The sequence below is a fragment of the Aotus nancymaae genome, unplaced genomic scaffold, assembly GCF_030222135.1.
Source record: "Aotus nancymaae isolate 86718 unplaced genomic scaffold, 86718_ANA_hifiasm-v0.15.2.pri h1tg000029l, whole genome shotgun sequence".
Classification (NCBI taxonomy): domain Eukaryota; kingdom Metazoa; phylum Chordata; class Mammalia; order Primates; family Aotidae; genus Aotus; species Aotus nancymaae.
In genome coordinates, this window is record NW_026988442.1 from 92859084 (window position 1) to 92881468 (window position 22385).

General features: G+C 38.1%; 1 protein-coding gene across 1 annotated transcript in view; it reads right to left on the bottom strand.

The window, feature by feature from the left end:
* WDR33 (WD repeat domain 33) overlaps positions 1-22385 on the bottom strand; it is a 112140-nt gene that overhangs the window by 25342 nt on the left and 64413 nt on the right. The gene's annotated exons all lie outside the window — the stretch shown is intronic.

Genomic DNA, 22385 nt, shown 5'->3' on the forward strand with positions numbered 1-22385 from the left:
TCTATGAGGCACAATCCCTGCACTAACCTCAGCTGTCCCACTTTGTGATAGTCCTTACAGATGAACTTGATTCAATGTGAATTTAGGACTCTGGGACCACCATTTAGGAATTTAGGACACCACTTATTAGATGGAAAGACAGGAAGAGAATTCCAGCTTTCAGCTCCTGTTTACTGAAATGCAGGACAAATACACTCTTCGCTTCATTCACACACGTTGTGACAGTCAGATGAGGTAACAGTAACTGCTATCCTACTGCAGGCTTACTATATTTAAGCAGTGTATTGACCACTCATAAGCATCACCTTTGTAAATCCCCACAAAATCCTGAGGAAAGTATTAGCATTATCTCCATTTTATAAGTGAAGAAACAGAAGAACTGGAGGGGTTAAATAACATATCCTAGATCCCAAGGCCAGTCAGCAAGAACAGGAGGGAGGACCTGATCCTGGTCTGTGGGGTTCCAGAGATGGTTACTTCAGTAACCACCATGCTAAAGCATGAGCTCGCTTCACGAGTGTAATAGATGAACTTACTGACAGTCACAAATGTGAAACATGAAAACTGAAAAAAATGGGTATGATTTTTTAAAAACTGGATGTTGTACAAAGCCCCAAGAATATTTTACATAATAAATGAACTAAGCAGCAGGTGAGGAGTGAGGAGGAGCATTCAAAAGAGCTTCCCTCTCTACCCTGCACTAAATCCAGCTTCTGTGAAGTTCTGAGGTGGAAACAAGGAAGGATACAGAAGAACAGAGACAAAGAGAAGTGAAAGTGGGAAAGAAGAGATGGGGTAGAGGCACTGTAAGTGATTTGCACCAGTTCGTAAGGGGAGATATTTGGGTCTCAAATGGGCATGGGTTTATCCCAACAAAATATCCCATACTGGCAAGCACGTAGGGAGGTAACAACTATCTGGAGAGCAGTTTGGCTGTATGTATCCAAAGTACGAGAAAGTGCATCTCCTACAACCCGATAATCTCATGTCTCAGAATTTTAACATTAGGAAATAATGGATATGCAAAAGGATTTGTCTAGAAGAACAATTGCATACTGATGCAATTTAAATAGAACACAAATATGTTATGAAATAAACTGCAGTGTGCCATACGTACTCGAAGGAATGTGATGCACCTATTGTAAATGATCCTATAGGTGACTTAATGGCATGATTGAAATGTTCATGATACTGTTTTTTTTTAAATACATCAATCAGTGTGTACCATCACTGTAAAAGGCAGTCAATAACATGAACGACTGTGTGAGCTCATCTAAATCAAAGAAAAAAGCCAAGAAGTCTAGACACCAAACTGTTAACAGAAATAATATTAAGCTGGAAGGTGGTACTAAGGTGATTCTCTTTCCTCGTGTTTATTCTGTATTTTTGTATTTTCTACAATGAACATATTTTGTAACTGGGATCTGAGGGTGGGAAGGGGGAAGAGAGGTTTTGCTGTTGCTTTGTCTTTTAAAAAGAAAAATAACTGAAGATGGAATAATTGAAACATAAATATACTTCAGTCCCCCTTGCCCCTTGTTTGACTTAAGAAACTTTAATTAATGATTTGGTCCTAAAAAGGTATGGCCAGGGAATTTTAAAACTCTATGGGCCACTGTCACCTAAAAACAAATATTATATATAGCCATGTATTCATTAATCAATCAAATTTGAGATTATGAAAAATGCATGAGAAAGCAGTTTCAAATTACAATGCACTATACAAAAAGTTCATATTCTTAACAGCCATCTCTATCTACCCTCATCTTCTCTAGGACACGTTTATTATATAAAGAATGTATGTCTGTTTAGTTTTAATATATATTTAAAGAAGTATATGTAAAAACAAAAAAACTATAAACCCAAAAAGGAACCACAAAATAAATTTCAGCTACATTATTTTCTAATGTTCTCTAAAATGTATTTAAGTAAAATTCAAGTTCGTGAGGAATCCCATGAATTTACCCATATCCATATACATCACAAATATAAATCAAACTGATTGGTAGTGATTCTTGGATATAATTTTATGCATCCCTGTCCTTAGTAAAACTAGTAATACTAGCAGACACATACACTTATGTATAGTACTATTCCAAGGGAAGTCTATGGAGCCTCATTTTACATCTGAAGACTGAAGCACAGACAGAGTAAAACATTTGCTTGGGACCACAATGATGAAACAGGGCAGAGCAGAGATCTGAACGCAGGGAGCTGACCCCAGAGCCTCTGCTCTTAAGGACTATGTGATACTGCTTTCTTAGATATGAAAAGGTTAGTGTAAGAGTTACAAGAGCAGAAAAAAACAAAACTGTGTCACTTCCTATTTGCTTCTCTATACATAAAGACTCAGTGAAAGATGGTACCTAGCAGACGGTGATCGGGAACAGGGGAGAGACTACTCATTTTTTAGCCTTTACATCATTTTGTTTTTGAATCATGTGCATGTAGTATCTAATTTTTCAAAATTAAATACAAATAAATGAAATAAAGTTACTTAAGAAAATATATGAAAAAAGTATTTGTAGTGTAACATTTATGACTTTAAAACAGAGGACATACACCAACACACCTTTGCTCAAAAATGCATACCATGTATGTCTGAAAGAATACAAAAGAATCTGATAATATCAACTGGCTCCAAGAAATAGGTAGCTTGGGACACAAGGGAAAGAGAGACTTTTCACTATACACTGTTTTGTAATTTTTCAGCTTTGAAACACATTAATGACCTATTGAGAAAATTCCACTTAAAAAAAATTTACTAAACTTACTACGTAACAGTGGATTACCTCTGGAAAGTGAGTGTGAAATCTTTACAAACAGCATACATTAAAAGATTTATTTTATTTTATTTTATTTTACTTTTTGAGACAGAGTCTTACTCTCTCGCCAGACTGGAGTGCAGTGGTGCAATCTTGGCTCACTTCAACCTCTGCCTCCTGGGTTGGAGCAATTCTCCTGCCTCAGCCTCCCAAGTAGCTGGGATTACACGTGTGTGCTACCATGCCTGGCTAATTTTTGTATTATTAGTAGAGATGGGGTTTCACCATGTTGGCCAGGCTGGTCTTGAAATCCTGACCTCAGGTGATCCACCCACCTCGGCTTCCCAGGGTGCTGGTATTACAGGTGTGAGCCACTGCATCCAGCCTAGAGTGTTTTAATGTAAGGAGAAAAATAAATAGATTAATCTGGAATAGAAGAAAATTGACATGCAATTGCTGCCTTCTTCAGGGAGAAGTGGCTGAATTTCCAGTGGAGTGAAAAAAAAAAATTCAAATGATAAAATTCTATGCTCACATGTCAATGTTAATATATAAATTCAGAGGAATAAGACCAGTAGAGATTTATCCTAATAATTTAAGTGGATTAAAAAAACCTTTGATATGTAAAAGATGGCATTTGAAGTCTTATTAATAATAGCAAAAATATTGGAAACAAATTTTAGAGTGGAATTATTAAACAAACTTCACCATAGCCAAAAACTATTAAAATTAAGATTTCCAAAACAAAAAAAAAGTTCATGAAATAAGGTGAACTAAAAAGCAAGCAAAACAGCAAATTATACATGCACATACATATTTTTATAATCATCTTAACATAACCTATGTATGTACATCTGGTACACGTACATTTTGTTCAGGAACATTTTGGTACGATTACCAAAATGTCGATATAGATAAGCAGAAAATGAAAATCATGTTGAGAATAATGGAAACAAAGACGAAATTTTTCTATCCCCATTTCCTCCAGTATAATATGGTGGTTTTAAGAAGAAACAGCATGGATTATATTTTGTGCCTGTGTGAACTCTGGTATGTTTTTGTTTTTTGTATAGGTATATTTTTAATATGAAGAAAAGAAACACCACTGAATGCAAGTTACTTTGCTAGGTAATATTTTCCCATCAAATTAACAAAAATTGATCAGGCATGGTGGCACATGCCTGTAATTCCAGCACTTTGGGAGGCCAAGACAGGTGGATTGGTTGAATCCAGGAGTTTGAGACCAGCCTGGGAAACATAGTGAGACCCCCATCTTTAAAAAAAAATACAAAAATTAGCTGGGCATAGTGGTGCACACCTGTAGTCCCAGTTGTTCAGGAAGCAAAGGTGGGAGGATCGCCTGAGCCCAGGGAGGTGGAGGTTGTGGTAAGCCAAGATCATAACACTGCACTCCAGCCTGGGCAACAGAGCAAGACCCTGCCTCAAAAAAAAGAAAAGCAAAAATTAAATTTGCTGGCGCTCAATATTAACAAAAGAGAGAGTAATAGGCACTCTCATCTGTAATTGGTTGGGAAGCAAATTAGGACAATTTTTGGGCAAGGCCATATGGCCATCTCTATCACAATCTTAAAGGTACATAACCATTGATTCTATCAATCCTCTGCTAGGAATTTACCCTATGACTGCAAAAGCACACCAAAATTTATGTACAAAGATATTTGAATTGCCAAAACTGGAAATAACCTAAACATGAATCAAGGAGAGGTTATTTAGGAAAATTAAGGTAAAGACATAACTGAATACAATCCAGCTCTTAAAACTGAGGCAGAAATAAGAACCTCTTGGGGGTGTTGGAAATGTTCTGTATCTAGATTATAGTGTATTTATTTGTCAAATTTTATAGGACTATACACCTAAAAAGGGTAACGTTACCTTATGCAAATTATACCTCAGGGCCAGGCACGGTGCTCACACCTATAACCCCAGTACTTTGGGATGCTGAGGCTGGAGAACTGCTTGAGCCCAGGAGGTACAGACCAGCCTGGATAACACAGTGAGACCCTGTCTCTACAAGAAAAACTTAAAAATTAGCCGAATATGGTGGTGCAAACCTGTGCTCCCAGCTTCTCAGGAGGCTGATGTGGGAGGACTGCTTGAGCCTGGGAGGTCAGAGCTGCAGTGAGTTGTGATTGTGCCACTGCATTCCAGCCTGGGTGACAGAGGGAGATCTTGTCTCAAAAATAAAATAAAATAAAATAAATAAAATATATATATACAACACACACACACACACACACACACACACACACACACACCCCTCTCAGTAAGCCTGCCTTTTTAAAATATAAGCGCAAAAGCAAAGTGTAATATGGTTCCATTTGTATAAAACTTAAGCTAGTAACAGTTTTTTAGGAAGAAGAAATGGTATGGGAATAAGAAAGTGGCATTTACTCTTCTATATTCCTGAACCTTTTTATTTGAGACAGGGTCTCACTCGATTGGTTGGGCAAGAGTGCAGTGGGAGTTTGAGCACAAGAGGTGGAGGCTGTAGTGAACTGTGATTGTTTGAGCCAGGCTTCCCAGTAGCTGGGACTACAGGCATGCACTACCATGTCTGGCTAACCTTTTTATTTTTTGTAGAAATGGAGTCTCCCTGTGTTGTCCAGGCTGGTCAAATACTTCTTAACATGTGCTTTTATTATTTCATTTAATGGCAAACTACTTTTGGTGTCCCTCTATTCAAAACTCAAGGGAATGACTGATATCAATTAATGCCTTCATTTGCCAATAGAACAAACCAGTGTCTGTGGTCCCAGAAGATGTACCTCAGATACTCAGCAGGGAGGTTTTCACTGATAGCTCTCACACATGGTATGGATGCATTAAGTTTCAGGATATTGTGGGTTCTGTGAAGTGGCAAACCATACATAAAAACTTAATCTCATCTAAATTATTATTTCATAGAAAAATGATTAAGTTCCAAACACATGGTTTATTAATTCCAAACATTATGCAAAAGAATGCCTCTACACTAAATTTGATCATTTCATTTCTGAGGTACAGAATTTCAGGATACAATCATTCCAGGCTCTTTGTGATTCCCCAAATGTGAAAATCCAAGAATGTAGTATTTGTAATACTGAAAGAATTAATACGGACTGAATGGAAAATTCACCCAGGTAACAAAGAGCTTTTGTAGCCTAGTTACTAGACGTTATAGTACTACAAACATCTCCCTAAAGGCTCAAGATTTTAGTACTAAAAATTTCTTGCTGATGAAAGACTAAGCATTTTTTCAAATAATTAAACTTCTCAGAATCAAGCCCCTTTAAAAAAAAAAAAAAGAAAAGCAAGAAAGGGAAAAATAAAGGGAAGATAAAATTCTGAACAGCACCAAATCTGCTCCAGGCACTACAAAGTCCACCACAGGCACAAAGTGTGGCCCTGCAGGGGACTGACAGGAGTCTACAGGTGGACTGCAGTGGGTGTGCACAATCCTCACTAAGATAGCGGAGCTTAAAGAGGCCAGTGACATGGGCACATGAAAGATTCAGCAGTAAGAGTTGGAGATACAATTGCAAAATTCTATAATTAAGAGATTCCAGTTGTAGATCACTATATAAAGAAAACACCATTATAAATCTGTGTGGAATTCCCTCTGAACACAAATGCCTAAGAATTTAACCTGCATTGTCCCATACGGCACCTTTTAGCCATATGTGGCTGTTTAAATTTGTTTTAGAGTTAAAATTTTAGTTTCTCAGTCTATCAGTGACATTTCAAGTACGCAATAGTCACATGTGACTAGCAGCTAGAATATCAGACAGGAGAGATACAGAATACGTCCATCATCACACACAAGAAAAAAAACCCTATTGGACAATAATTGGCCTTAAAGAAAGTGTCCCTTTAAATTTCCACAATCTTATTTTATCTCAGTTGTACAATGAACAGCAACAACAAAAAATTATCTTTAAACGATATTGGAGTTTGGGAAGACCTGTAAAACTATCGAGACCTCTGACTCTGCAGATGAAAACACTGAAGCTGGAAAGGGTTAAGGCAGTGGTGGGAGGGGCCCAGACTGTCTTCCTCCTCATCCAGTCCTATCCTCACCTCACTAAATACAACATCCAGATGAAGTGGATAGTCCCTTTTCTCAACTGTAACTGAAGAGCTTGTACATGACAACTTCTGTACTCCTTTCCACCTCTTAGAACTATACAAGAAAATAATTTAGGGGTAAATACATAATGATTTTGACTATTTAATAAGTAAACACTGATTCTGAAGACCAGAGTCTTGTTCAGAATAAAGGAAAGTAGCAACCATAACCTAACTCCACCAAAAGATATTCCAAATATTGAGTTATTTTAGATATTAAGCATTGAGAACAATGAGTTTGCATCATTTCTTAGCTAGCTACCTAGCGAAGCATTCTCTGAGGGTCCTAGCTAAATGACCAATGACAGAATTAGCATCTCCTGGAACAGGTGACCTGTGTCTAATATGCCAGAAATGTTCAACTTACTACTTTGTAATTATTTGCAGAAAGCAACCATTAATAGTGCATTAAAATGTACAGAAAACAGGAAGTAAACTATTTCACAGATTCTACTTGTTCATTTTTTCACATATTTATGTACTCTTCCACTCATTCATTAATTCAAAATAAATGTGCATGATGCCAACATTTATTGAGTTCCTATTATAGGTGCTCAACCTCTCAAATATGTGGTCACCAAACAAAACGAGGCCTGAATATTGGGGGAGTATTTGTAGGGTTACATAGTGCTAGAACAATAGCTTTTTAAGAAATACTTAGAATAAAAGTCTTTTGAATCACGACTGAAATTAAGCTTTGAAAAAACACTAATGCATTTTTAAAGACCTTTCTCCACAAAATAAAAACAAAAAACTCTCTCTCCCTTTTAAAATATGCTATGTAATCACACTTGAAATAGCAAGGTATAGAATGCAAACAAGATAATTTTCCTAATGAAAAAATGCTTAATGTGTTAAAAAGGAAATTCTAGAAATAAAATGCAAAGACTCCTTAATAAACCTTAAAATTCTAAGAATAACATGATAAATGGTTTAGGCATCAGATATTTCGTGAACACACATTCTAGACTTGCTTTGTAGACAGTGAAGCCTTGTTGTTCATTATTTCCTATCCCAGAACCATTAAGTGTAGTGCAGTGAAGGCTAGGACCAGTAAGGGCAAAAGGTCTGTTTTTGTTACTATTCCCTTAAAGGAGGAGGTTCCCTGGCTTCTGTGAAACTGGATGTAAACATTGTGCCCTGTGCATTTTTCTCAGGCCCTCACCCCTCCTCCACCTCACAGATGCTAAGGAACCTGTCACCCCAAACAGCTAAATAACCCTGTCTTGAGACAGTCCATAGGATCCCAAAGCTCGGTGAACAGTCTGAAAACCAATACATAATAAGTTTTATTTGAAGGTCAGAAATGGTGTTCATGTTCCCATTTTATTTTTCCTGGATCAGGCCATTTTATGAACAAATCTTAAGAAAAATTTCTTTTATACAAAACTTACAAAAAGCACCAAGATTCTCTAATACAGGAAGAAAAAAGGCAAACAAAGAATTCAAGTACCATCTTGTACAACATTAACAGTAGAACTGTTACTCAAGAAAATGTGTTAAACATTAACAGCAAACTCAGGCTACTTCCAGCCACAGGAACATAAAATGTAACAGATCAGTTTAAGACAAAGGGTATATGAGTACCCATGGTCCATAGCCAGACACTCCAGTTGGACAGAGGATTTAAGATTTTAAAAAAGCATAAGTAATCTGTGTAGGTCAAGGAATAAGCAATTTATTAGCATTTTACCCTCCTTTAATGCAAAATGATTTTCACCACGACCCAACAGTCAACATCAACTTGGAGTGATTACTGTTAGTCATCTTTGTTGTCCAAATCTAGAAAGTTACATCAGTGAAAAACTATAGAATTAAATGGAAAGTTAATTCTGGAATTGGGGTATGTCTAAGCAAGGCAGTGTTTTCACAATGTATGTTCCAAGCAACAGTGCATAGACTCACAGGTGAAGGGGTTCGGCAGTCAAAGAAGCTGAGCAATGCTGAATTTTAAAATAAGTTTCTTTCCCAGTCTGAGTGCCTTCAGTCCCTTCAATATGTCCATTATTACAAATCTGTGGGAGAATTTGGTCACAAGTCTTCTTTTCTCAGAGTTCTTTCAAGTCCGCCAGAAGGCTGATTTTGGAAATGTGAAACACTGGTTTACTACGTTTGTCTGGCAATGATAAACCTAAATTCAGGAGACTGGACACCTCTGGGGGAGGAGGAGGAGACTAGGGAAGGGCATGTAAAGGGGCCTTTAACCTTTAGTCTGTAATGTGTGTTCCTTTATTGAAAATTCAGAAATGAGTGTGGCAAAATATAAGGATTTGATGAGAACAGAGTGGTAGCACGTAAGTGTTTTTCAAGTTATAAAAAATTCTGAAATGTGTAGTGTCAGGAGCAACCAATACATAAACATAAAACAGCAAGCTCAAATGGATAAAGTGGTAGACGCACCATCAATCTGCCGGTCTCCAAGTCACGCATTCACCTTGCACGTGCAAGTAAAAGGGTTTCTATTGATTTGTACCAACATTTACACGGAAGACCAACAAAGACTGACCTAAAAGAAACTGTCAAGTTGGTTAGAAATTGAAACTAGGTATACAACTCATAAGATTAGTGCCATGCAACCACTTAAGTGCTTCTGGCATCAGAGTGAGCAAATTCTTACGACTCTATGGTAAAATATGTAACTGTTGAGTCAAATAAAAAGATATACAGGTGTAAGTTTTGCTGAAACTTACACATCAGGCTGCTGTTCAACTCTTACAATAATGTGAGGAAGGGTACAAACAGGGAAGTGCACAATTTCCATTTGAGTCAAGTTTAAAGGCCGTATTTAGAAAAATCTTGAGGATTAGGAAATGGAGAAAAGCAGGTAATTGATAATTTGAAAAGGTACAGTTATTATTTCCAAAACACTGCCTGAGGGTGTATAAAATGTGTCAATCTTCTATATTCTTCAGTTATAATAACCAGATAGAAGTAATTTTGCAGTGTGTTTTGTGCTAACCAGCAAATTCTCCTTTGTAGACTTTTTTTTAAAATTTATGTTTTTTAAAGGCTGCTTTGCAGAGTATTCATCAAAGATGCTTAAAGGAATGTAGTAACCAAATATTTTTCAACCTCATTTCTGTTGTATTCGTTCAATTCCTTGATGTTAACACCAGTATCATAGAGAACTTCAGCCATTTGTCTGAGACGGGAGATACCAGTGTTCCACGTGTGCAGAAACCAGCAGCAAAGACCATTGTAAGAAAAAGTACTCTGAGGTATGCATGTATACATATGTGTGTATGTTCAGGCACATGTAATTCAACAGTCACAGGTCCTCTAGTAAATATTTCTGCAGATATTCATAATTCAGTAGCAATATATAGTCAAGAAAAGCAGCATGTAGTCATCACTTGAAAAACTAGAAAAATGCAAAAAGACAAGACATTCAAAAGATTGATGGGAGTCTGGCAATACCAAGACTATCAGAAAGGCCAGCGCCTACGCAACATTAATAACAGAGGTATTAGTGCCAGCAGACAACCCAGGCCAAGAATAAAGAGAAGCCGAGACTGACGGCCCTAGTACGGAAGAAAACGCAGAAACAAGAACGGAAACAAAATACGTTTTAAATGATACTTATGGAGCGCTTCCACAGTAGGCAGTCCTTCTGAAGACAAGTTCCCTTTCAGTCGTCCAGATTAAGGATACAGTTCTTTTTAATTGAGAGTTTAGAACCATAAAAGCAACAAATAATCCTTGTCAAAGCGGAAGAGTAGTGATCCCACAGCCATCCACAGCATCAACTGTACTTTGAAGCTGTGTTTTGCCAGGATCTTCTTGGGCGTATTCACACACTGTTGGTAAATGTGCCTCCCTAAACCTTGTCCACCTACTGCTACTCACCTCTTGGGAGAAAAGGAAGTAACAATAGCAGTGATGAAAACATCTCTCTATCAAAACAAGAAGAGTACATAAACTCTTAAATACTGTGGAGGCAGGTATCTATCACATGAGCCCTGGCAGACTGCATAATTTCCAGCTACGACTAAGATTTTTCTATTAATGAGTAATCGGAGATAACACATGCTCCAACTGGAGCTTGACAAACATCTCCATTTCTGCTTCAAAGAAAAATGTAATCTGAGAAAACTTCCAACTGGGAGCTGGTTATATTAAAAAATTCCCACCATAATAAAAATTCCCACAAAATATCCATTTAGTCCATACTGATATAAGCAAATAACAATAAACAAATAAGTGGGCCAGGCACAGTGGCTCACGCCTGTAATCCCAGTGCTTTGGGGGGCTGAGGCGGGTGGATCACCTGAGGTCAGGAGTGCGAGACCAGCCCGGCCAACATGGCAAAACCCTGTCTCTACTAAAAATACAAAAATTAGCCGGGTTTGGTGGCATGCACCTGTAATCCCAGCTACCCAGGAGGCGGAGGCAGGAGAATCGCTGGAACCCGGGGCGGGGCAGAGGCTGCAGTAAGCTGAGATTGTGCCACTGTACTCTAGCCTGGGTGACAGAGTAAGACTGCGTCAAAATAAATAAATAAAATATAAATAAATGGAAAAGAGTCAAGTCTCCCATGCATAAGAATTCCATATAATTTACACAGTTATGCCACCTGAAAAGAGGGGTGTAACACTCCACTCCTTAAGTGTGGGCTACATATTAATATCAGGACTTTATTCCAGAGTACAGCATGAAAAGGGGGAAACAAGAGTAGCTGCCGTTGAAGAAATTTCACAAACTCTATTCTCAAGCAGATGATCAAGATCAATATCAAGTCATATTGATAGTATACACCCATGACACGGTATGATGAAAATGGCACTTCACCTGTGCGATCTTCCTCTCAAAACCGACAATCCCCAGACCACTCATGAGAAAAACAGTAGATAAATCCCACCTGAGGGGCATTCTGCAATACACTACAACACTTCTCAGCAACACACTAGCTGCAAGAAGAGAGTGGGCTACTCAGGGCACACTGCCTACGGGCTGACGAGTCCTGCTCTGCAAGCAGTCACTCTGTAAACAATTTTCTTGATTAAAAAGAAGAGGAGAATGGGATAAAATCTTCAAAGTGCTAAAATGGGAGGAAAAGATTTGAATCTAGCATTAAAAATCCAACGAGTTCTGTTATAATGTAAACATGAGCCAGGCTCGGTGGCTCTCGCCTATAATCCCAACACTTTGGGAGGCCGATGTGGGCAGATCACGAGGTCAGGAGTTTGAGATCAGCCTCCCGACCAACATGGTGGAACCCTATCTCTAATAATTAAAAAAAAAAAAAAAAGTAAACATGAAATAAAAGACACACAAGAACCTTAAAAATTTTTGCCCATAGATCTCAGAAAAAAGATCTTACCATTCCAGAGATGTGAAAATCAAGTAATACATATTAGGAAAATCCAAACCAGTTCAAATTAAACTTAACATATCTCAACAATACCAGTATCTCCTTGTGAAGGTGTTTAAAATCTGCCACATTCTTGTTCTTTATTGAATGAATGAGAAAATGATGAGAGAGCAAAAAAAAAAATACACCTATATACACATCGTTTAAAATCTAAAACTACGTTCTTCAGGAAAACAGATTATGGTTTATTCCACTTTCCTCTATGAGCCAGGACCAAGAGTAAATCACAAAAATTCTCATTTCCAGTTTCTACTCTAATTTCCCCCTGTAAGAACAGAATAACCAAAGGGTGAAAGTAGCTGTGTCCAATGAATGCGGAAGTACAGTGTCAAGTCAGTTACATTTGGAATCAAGAAAAGAGTAAGTTACATATAATTCAAATAGGTAGTATGTTCAGTGCTCACATGCTACATAACGGCTAACAGTAAAAACTTTCTAATAAACTGGATGTGTTTAAATCTCAGATGTCACTTACTAGTTATGTCCTTATGTCATCTACTTAACTCTTGCTAAGCCTTAATATTTACATGTATAAAATGATGATGGGAGGCCGAGGCGGGTGGATTACGAGGTCAAGAGATCGAGACCATCCTGGTCAACAAGGTGAAACCCCGTCTCTACTAAAAATACAAAAAATTATCTGGGCATGGTGGCGCGTGCCTGTAATCCCAGCTACTCAGGAGGCTGAGGCGGGAGAATTGCTTGAACCCAGGAGGCGGAGGTTGCGGTGAGCCGAGATCACGCCATTGCACTCTAGCCTGGGTAACAAGAATGAAACTCGTCTCAAAAAAAAAAAAATTAAGATTATTACCAAAAATTATTGGGTTGTTTCAAGAATAAAATACATGAAGCACTTAGCATCAGGCCTAGCATATATTTTGAACATTTAATGAATAAAAGCTTTCATTGTAATCCAATCTCTGCCCTGAAAAAGTTCACCATGCGGACAGCTATTCCATACAGACTCAGTTACCCAGAAAGAGCTATTACTACTATCAACATGAGTATGGGAAAGCAGAAAATGGTTCAATGTGAGAGCATGTTCCCAAAGTGACACATCTGCAAGACTGCTAAATTTCAGTTTCAAATGACTCCAGAAAAAAAACTCTGAATTCCGATTATGAACATTCACCCCCAAGTGATCCACTTGATGTAAATGCCATTTACCTCTCGGAGCTGGAAAATCTAAAATGAGACCACCATTACATTCGCTATGTTGAGTATGCTTTTTTTTTTTAAGAAAGACAATACTAAGAAAGACTTAGTATTTAAGTCAAAGTACTTACCGTAATACTGTAATGTAACTACTGCTTCCACTAGACTACAATGCCATCTCCAACACTGAGAAGATGATACCCCAATCACTTCCTTTTTACGGTTCCCTCTACATTTTCTGTATTGTTAAAGATCATTAACTCATTTCTAAGGGGCAAAAAACCTACAGGAAAAATGCCAGGCCAGCAGCGGTGGCACATGCCTATAATCCACGCACTTTACACACACACACACCAATTAGTAGCCGGGTGTCATGCTGCCCAAGGTACACGGACAGGGGCTGATGCAGGCTTGAGCCCAGGAGGTCAAGGCTGCAGTGAGCTGAGATCATGCCACCACACTCCAGCCTGTGTGACAGAGTGAGACCCTGTCTTGAAAAAAGAAAAAGAGCTGGGTTCAACACAATCTTTCAATTACTTTAATTGATTACTTATCTCTAAATCCCCCAATGCCATGGATTACCTTAAGCTTCAAGTATACAATTAAAATTTCACTATGAAAGACTTACTAAGAAATGGAAAAATGATCGAAGTAGGGAGAATATATCAGGAGAGGTAAGAAAAATTGTTTCAAGGTCACTAATGTGAAAAGGGAATTGTGCTTCAGAATAAAATCATGATTTAATACCAAGTAAAATGAAATATGCAAGCCTCTTCCTAAATTACTTTCAAAGGTTTACAGAGGATGCACTTATTTCTCAAGACTGATATATACCGGCCACAAATTTTAGGAAATTTGAAAACACTTCAAACAAAACATGGGCATTCTCTAAAAACAGATGAGCCGTACCTATGAATAAACCAGAGTAGAGAAAAATGAAACCCAAAATACATAGAAGACTGTAGCTGTCAGCGACAAAGGTTGTGGCAAAGGCTAAGTGACAAAGGCTGTGATGAAGTAATGAGGGTAATGACAGGGAGACTTGTCCAGGTTGTCCCTCCTGACATCCTGTTTCTGTAGAACAGCTGCTCTCAGCCAGCCAAAGCAAATTACACAAAGCGCATTTCAGTCTGTGAAGAAACCCTAGAGCAGGATTTGAGGCTGAAAAGTAAAGCAGCACAAAGTTTGTGGAAATGCCACAGGATGACCCTGAAAATGCTAAAAAGTGGGGTAGAGGGGAAGAGAATGGGAGGAGGAGAAAAAAGAGGAAAGGGGAGGGAGGGAGGAAGGAGAGTAGGACGGGGGTTCCACTTAAGAGTGGAATAAGCTTAAGTGCTCCACCTCAGAGTACAACCCACAACCCACCTACTTGACAAATGTGGCAGTGGCCTGTGCTTCTCCATTCACTTCACACACAAAAACATGCACGTGTGTACACGTGTACAAGCACACACACAGACACACAAATCCATAGTGAGGTCTTCAATCCAGGAGAGAACCTCATAGGTAAGCGAACTTAACTGCAAAAGAATGCAAGATAGCAACTTATACTAACTAGTACAAACCACCATTCAAATATCTGGACAACCAAGGGTCACTGGGCATTTGAGAAAAAGCAAGTACCAGGAAAGACAAAGAAACAGATTACATGACTTTAGGGAAAACAAACAAGAACAACAGATCAAACCACACATACACGCAAGCATCTCAATTACTATGTCCAAGGTTTTAAAGGGCATATTCCCTAAAAGCAAACCCACTACAAAACAGGCCTCTATGAAAAATGAAAAGACGAGAAAAACACTAGAAATTCTTGAAAATTGATAAAAATAAAAATTTTGGCCCAGGCACGGTGGCTCATGCCTGTAATCCCAGCACTTTGGGAGGCTGAGGCAGGTGGATTACCTGAAGTCAGGAGTTTGAGACCAGCCTGACCAATGTGGAGAAACCCATCTCTACTAAAAATACAAAATTAGCCAGGTGTGGTGGTGCATGCCTGTAATCCCAGCTACTCGAGAGGCTGAGGCAGGAGAATCACTTGAACCTGGGTTGGAACCTGGGAGGCGGAGGTTGCCGTGAGCCGAGATTGCGCCACTGCACTCCAGCCTGGACAAGAGTGAAACTCCGTCTCAAAAAAATAAAAATAAATAAAAATAAAAATTTTGGTTGGCTAGTGGCTCAAGCCTGTAATCCCAGCACTTTGGGAGGCCGAGGTGGGTGAATTGCTTGAGCGCAGGTAGTTTGAGAACAGCCTAGGCAACAAAAAATTAAAAATAAATAAAAATAAAATTAGTTATGCATGGTGGCTCACAAATGTAGTTCCAGCTACTGAAGAAACTGAGGTGGGAGGATTGCTTGAGCTCAGGAGGTCACGGCTACAGTAAGCCATGATTGTACTACTGCACTCCAGCCCAGGAAACAGAAGGAGACCCTGTCTCAAAGAAAGAAAAGAAAGGAAAAGAAAAGAGAAGAAAGAAAAGAAATCACCAGACAGGCTGAAAACCAGACTGAGCATGAATGAAAACTAAATTAGTATTCTGGAAGACAAACAGAAATCTCCCAATACTTAGAGAAAGGGCAGAACACTAAACACGTAAGAAAAAATAATGATAGATAAGACGCTCCTCCAAACAGCCCAACGTCATCCCCTAAGAACTCCGTGAGACAAGCAGAGACAGTGGAAGCAATCATCAAAGCAAGAAAAATCCTTTGAATGGAAAAAGGATAAGACTGCAGACGATGGTATGCCAAGAAAGATAAAGTTTAAAATATTCGTACCTATAACCAGTTTAAAAAAAAAAACTGCAGAGATCATTCAGAGAGGAAAATCAAGATACACACAAAATAATGAGACTCAGGATTATATCTGACTTCTTACCAATAAAACTGACAGAAGATAATGAAGGATGTAAAAATTCAGAGGGCAAAGGATCTCAAACCAAGAATTCAAACCCAAACCATGAGTCGAGTACGATGCTAATTAAATACCTTTCCAGACTCAGTAATTTTTATTTACCTCCTACATGCTGTTTCTGAGAAATCTATTTGAAGATCTTTCAATTGAACTGAAAAAAAAAGAGTGAACTTAGAAGAATGTCTTTAAAAACAAAAACCATTTACTCAAATTGAAAAACTGAAAACCTAAAAATTTGCTATGATAAAGATTTTAGTGACATTAATTTTTTTAAAAAAGGAAATGTGATTAGAAATTGCAAGACAAACTAAAGTGAATTAAACTATTGCATCATTTTCAACAGTTGATAGCATCACAGACTTCATAAAAAAGCAGCTTACTTGATCTCGACACTTCCACGAAGAACAGCTTTTCTTTAACTGCCACAAGATTATCATTCTTTCTGTAAGGCCCCATTATACTACTTGGTTCTGTTATCAATAGTATCATTCATAGCAGAAATGCTATCTTCTTTGTTCTCATTGTTTAGAATTTTAAAATATGAAGAAAATAAAAAAGTAACCGTAACTCAAGAACAGAATAAAAATGGCTTAAAATCCTTGACAATTCAAAATGCAGAAGTGGAAACACATTGAGAGACAAAGATTTCCTTCTGTAACGTAATGGTGAGCCAAGGAATGTTGGCTGAAGTTTGTGGTCCCCTTAAAAATAGAGGTTTAAGAACATTCAAGGCTATAAAGGAAACCGCTGAAACTACAGTTCATCATGACAAAAACGAGGAAGTAGGAGGCATGGCTGGTGGTGTGAATGACACTAAATTCCTCACCTTTCATGACAGAAAGAGACACTGCATCAGACAGATAAACCAAAATACTATGTGAAATTCTGATAACCACAAGAATAGAAACAATTAGTTTTAAGAAATCACCTCTAGGGAGAGGTAAAAAAATTGGCAGATTTTTAAATTTCAAATTCCATCCCTCTGTGGTGCCAGAGGAAAGACTTTTTACCATGTGTGCATATTATTAGTAATTTTTAAAAATAAGGTTAAATATTTAGGTGGTGACCATTTCCTATAATGTTAAACCTGTGTCATTTTCAGTTTATCTAGAGAACTTTCTTAAACTTCATCATTAATGATTTCATGGACAGTGAAGAGAACTCATCTTCCAAAAGTTTAAATGTTCATACTCTTCACTTCATTGAGTTTATTTTTAGGGGTCTACCCAAAAGGAAAATTTACGTAAGTGACACAAATACAAAGGTATGAGGACACTTAGTGCACAACTGTGTCTTGGTAAAAACTTAACTGAAAATCCCAAAGGCCTATCAGTGAGGAATGGTTAAATAGATTACAGTAGATACATGCAGTCAAAAAGGCTAGGGGAGTAATGATACAGAAAAATGACCTTAACATACAGTGAAGTGAGAAAAGCAAATAGCAAAAGAGTATATTGTAGCATAATCTCCTTTCATGTAGTGATTTTTAAAAGTATCTTTTTGTGTGTGTGTGTATATATATATAGGAGGTCTAAAAAGATACATGCCAAGCTATTAACAGAACAGTGCTTACCTCTGAAAGTAAAATTGGGAAATAAGAAGGGAAAGAAATTGACTTCTTGCTTCTAATTGAACGTTTTATGAATGTTTATTACCTTTGTAAAAGAAAGAAATTCTCAAGAAAAACAACCCTTAAGTTAATCCCACTCAATTATTTCCTTACCTTTTCACCCTTCCATTCCCCCAGTACTCCTGCACCACAGATCTCAGCCTTCCATAGGGCATATTGTGTAGGTGTAAATTCACCTTAAAACTGTTTCCAATTCTTAATTCCATGCCATTCATAGAATGTACCTTCCGCCATGCATGACTGATGAAAAAAATGCATCTCAGTGTTTCATCTGGTCTTCGGCTTCACTGGTTAGAGAATGGCACTGCTAATGAAGCCAGGTTGCAAGTGAGATCCCCATATACATCAGTTATTGTTACGCAGTCAGCTTGCCTTTGTATTTATCATCTTCCTGATCACAGGATCAGATATAGAAAGATCAAAGTAAATCCCTTTTTACTAGTGGAAACACTTCTTTAAAATACATACTGAGAGCAGGCTTCAGCGGCATAGTTGCTGCATTCTGAAGAACATGTGTACATATGTACGACCCAGAGTTTATTTGTACAACCCAGTCAAGCACACAGAAATCACAAAACTGTGCTATTGTTCCTTCCCAGAGAGACTTCTGGTGAGCCAGATACCTGCAGCAGCATTGTCTCTGTGCTCTTTGGGACCAATGTGACGCTGGAATATGAGGGACCATGAAGTTCCCAGTGTCTGGTCCATACTTCTCATCTTGAACCAACACACTGAACACAAAATCAAAGCAATGTGGCAGAATGAAGGTTTCTCACCCTTAACTTTACTTAAAGAATGGTTTTTCTTTCATTACTCCTTTATAGAAACAACAACAAAGAAATTCAGAGACTGAAGAAAAACATTAAATGACGACTTGTAAAGCAACCAAAGTGCTGGTTATATAAATATTTCTAACAACGAAGTATCTGACTTTGATCCAACTTAAAATGTCTATTAAAAGTGTCCAAATAAACAGCTCATACGAAAGACATATCATTTTATGGTCTTCATATTTTTTCAAGATATTGTAAACCGAGCAAAAAGTACCAACGGAAAGAATACTCTGCTCCAAATCTACAGAGCAACTCGGTATGTTACTCTGTAACATCCAACATGAATTTACCTAACTAGAACTCAAAAAAAAAAAAGCACATGATTCTCAGGAAAGATTCAAATATATTATCTACTCAAAAACAATCTGCAGCTGGGCATGGTGGCAAGCTCCTGAAGTCCCAACTACTCGGGAGGCTGAGGCAGGAGAATCACTTGAGCCCTGGAGTTCAAGGTTGTAGTGAACTATGATTATACCACTGCACTCCAGCCCGGGAGACAGAGCGAGACCCTGTCTCTAAAACACAAAATCGTTTTAAAAAAAGCAAGCAAAGGCAATGAAGAGAACTCTGGGGACAGTGCATGGGGAATGCAGAGTGTGAAGGATTGCCTTCTGGCACTCCTGTGGCTCTGAGATGATAGTGGAAATAAAATATGAAGACTTACATAAATAAAGCTTTAAAAAGAAGTCATAGTTCTATTTCAATATAATGTTATCTATTTAAATGTGGCTTACATTTTATCAATGACACTTCTAAACCTAAAAATCACTACTGAAAATAAGATAGTCATATTCTAATCCTAATTCTTGATCCAATAACATCCTCCCATAAATGCCTTTCCTTTAATACCTCTCCTTTAATGCCTCTTCTAATCAATTCCAATTTCCTCTTAAATTAAGTAAAACATGTTATTTTCTTTACTCCTACTTTGTCTTTTAGCATCTTGCCTTGACATTTTTTACTTTAGCAACAAACATTTGCTTCTTCCTGCACTGTGGGGAGTATGTTTGTGGTCCTCACAACAGCCCTGTGAGGTAGGTATCATTAGCTCTGCTTTACAGACAAGGAGAGGCAAGCTGAGAAAGACTGACTTGACCAGTGGCAAAGCAGGGATTCAAAGCCAAACCTACTGATTCTCAAGTGAGTGATGTTTAAAGTTCCCCAGAGGAAAAACAAAGACTGTGCCAAGCAGAAACAACAACTGTAGCTAGACATTTGAAGCAGCTAAAGAGGAGGTTTAACATTAATAATTTCTCCTTTGTCACTTGACCATTGTAAACAGTAATTGCACTATATTCTTCTATCATTACATTTTAAAGTTAACAATACACAGAAGTTATCCTTCTCTTTTTTTTTTTTTTTTTTTTTTGAGACGGAGTTTCGCTCTTGTTACCCAGGCTGGAGTGCAATGGCGCGATCTCGGCTCACTGCAACCTCCGCCTCCTGGGTTCAGGCAATTCTCCTGCCTCAGCCTCCTGAGTAGCTGGGATTACAGGCACGCGCCACCGTGCCCAGCTAATTTTTTGTATTTTTAGTAGAGACGGGGTTTCACCATGTTGACCAGGATGGTCTCGATCTCTTGACCTCGTGATCCACCCGCCTCGGCCTCCCAAAGTGCTGGGATTACAGGCATGAGCCACCGCGCCCGGCCTCTCTTTTTATAGAAAAAAAATACTAATTACAAATAGACTTGCACTCATCATTGACTATAAAAAGACACTGTAAACTGGTACTATTCAACATCAATCCTAGTAAATGGATGGTTATAAAAAAACATAAATGTAAATATATGATTATAGAAGATGATTAAAACCAGTGAATTTTGTGGAGATCAAAAAAGTGGGTTTCTGCCCAAACAGATTTAGTTTCAAAATACAAAGCCTTATTATCAAGGCACTTCAACCAAGAGAATACACCACAAATCTGTGTCTAAACTATATGAAAATTAATTCTGGCATCTACACAATTTAGACATAGGCACAAATGGTTACGTAATTTCTCTACCAATCCTGAAATCTGTGGTAACTCTGGAATATGCTGTTTTTTCCATACAAAATTAGGTACTGACTTAATAAATAAAATAAAAACATACAATGTTTAAAACCTAAAATGAACAAGTATTTCTGTGTGAAATAGTCTTTAGGAGAAAAATCTTATTGTGAAAATATTTTATCCTCAGATTGATCTAAATCAACAATATTTTAAGGCTACCACTGCTCTACTGAAAAAAACAAGTAAAAGCTTTTACAATCTAAAACCTTTTTTAAAGATTCTGAGGTTCCTATGAGCACTCGATGTTAGCGAAAAAGCAGCTATGAAGATTTCAATGATGATACATGATGAAATTCTTTATTTCTATTGGAAAATTCTATACACCAGTGGCAAAATTAGCAGTACTATTTGAAGAGGCTGGTTTTGCCTATAATGGGTCCTGCTTGTCTAATGCAGCTAGACACGTTAAATTCTCTAATCATGTGACACTCCAAATGAGCTCTAGAGTTTTAATAAGTACTCATAGTTCAGTGTTAACTACAAACCTATACTTAGCTTTTACCAAATGACAAAAGGAGTCAGTATTAAGAAGAATATCCTCAATTAATATTACTCAAGGTCAATATCCAACAGGAGCAGCCTACCTTGGAGTTTGCTAGATGTTAAATTTTGTTCTGAAGTCCACCATGTTTTAAAGATACTGCCACTCTTGCATGAACTCAGTAATATCTGACTTTAAAAATAATTACCAGTCAGGCTCGGTGGCTCACACCTGTAATCCTAATACTATGGAGGCCAAGGTGGGAGGATTGCTTGAACCCAGGAGTTCAAGACTAGCCTGGGCAACATGGCAAAACTCCATCTCTGCAAAAAATACCAAAAATTAACCAGGCATGCTGGCATGCACCTGCAGTCCCAGCTACTCAGGTGGCTGAGGTGGGAGGACTGCTTGAGCCCCAGGAAGTCAAGGCTACAGTGAGCTGAGATCATACCCCTGCACTCCAACCTGTGCGACAGTGAGACCGTGTTCCAAAAACAAAACAGTTACCATTTTTGAAGTCACAAAAACTGGTCAGGCATGGTGGCTCACACCTGTAATCCCATCATTTTGGGAGGTTGAAGAGGATGGATTGCTTGAGCCCCTGAGTTTGAGACCAGCTGCCTCTACCAAAAAATACAAAAATTAGTTAAGCATGGTGGTAGATGCCTGTAGTCCCCGCTACACAGGAGGCTGAAATAGGAGGATTGCCTGAGTCCAGAAAATGGAGGTTACAGTGAGCCAAGATAGCACCACTGCACCCTGGCCTAGGCAACAGAGCGAGACTCTGTCTCAGAAAAAAAAAAGTAACAAAAATTATTTCATTAATTGTAGGATTATTATTCTCTGTATTATAATGCAAGGATGCAGTGCTTATTTTAGAGTATGTTACATGAAATTAAGACACCATTCAGTGACGCTCCAAAACCACAAAGTTTCCCGCCGTTGCTTGCACTGTCCATAAAGACAGGAATGCCCAGCCGCCTCCTCCACGCCCAGTGCCAGCAGCCTCATCTGGCTCACAGCACACAGGAATTATTTGAACAAATGCATAAACACAAA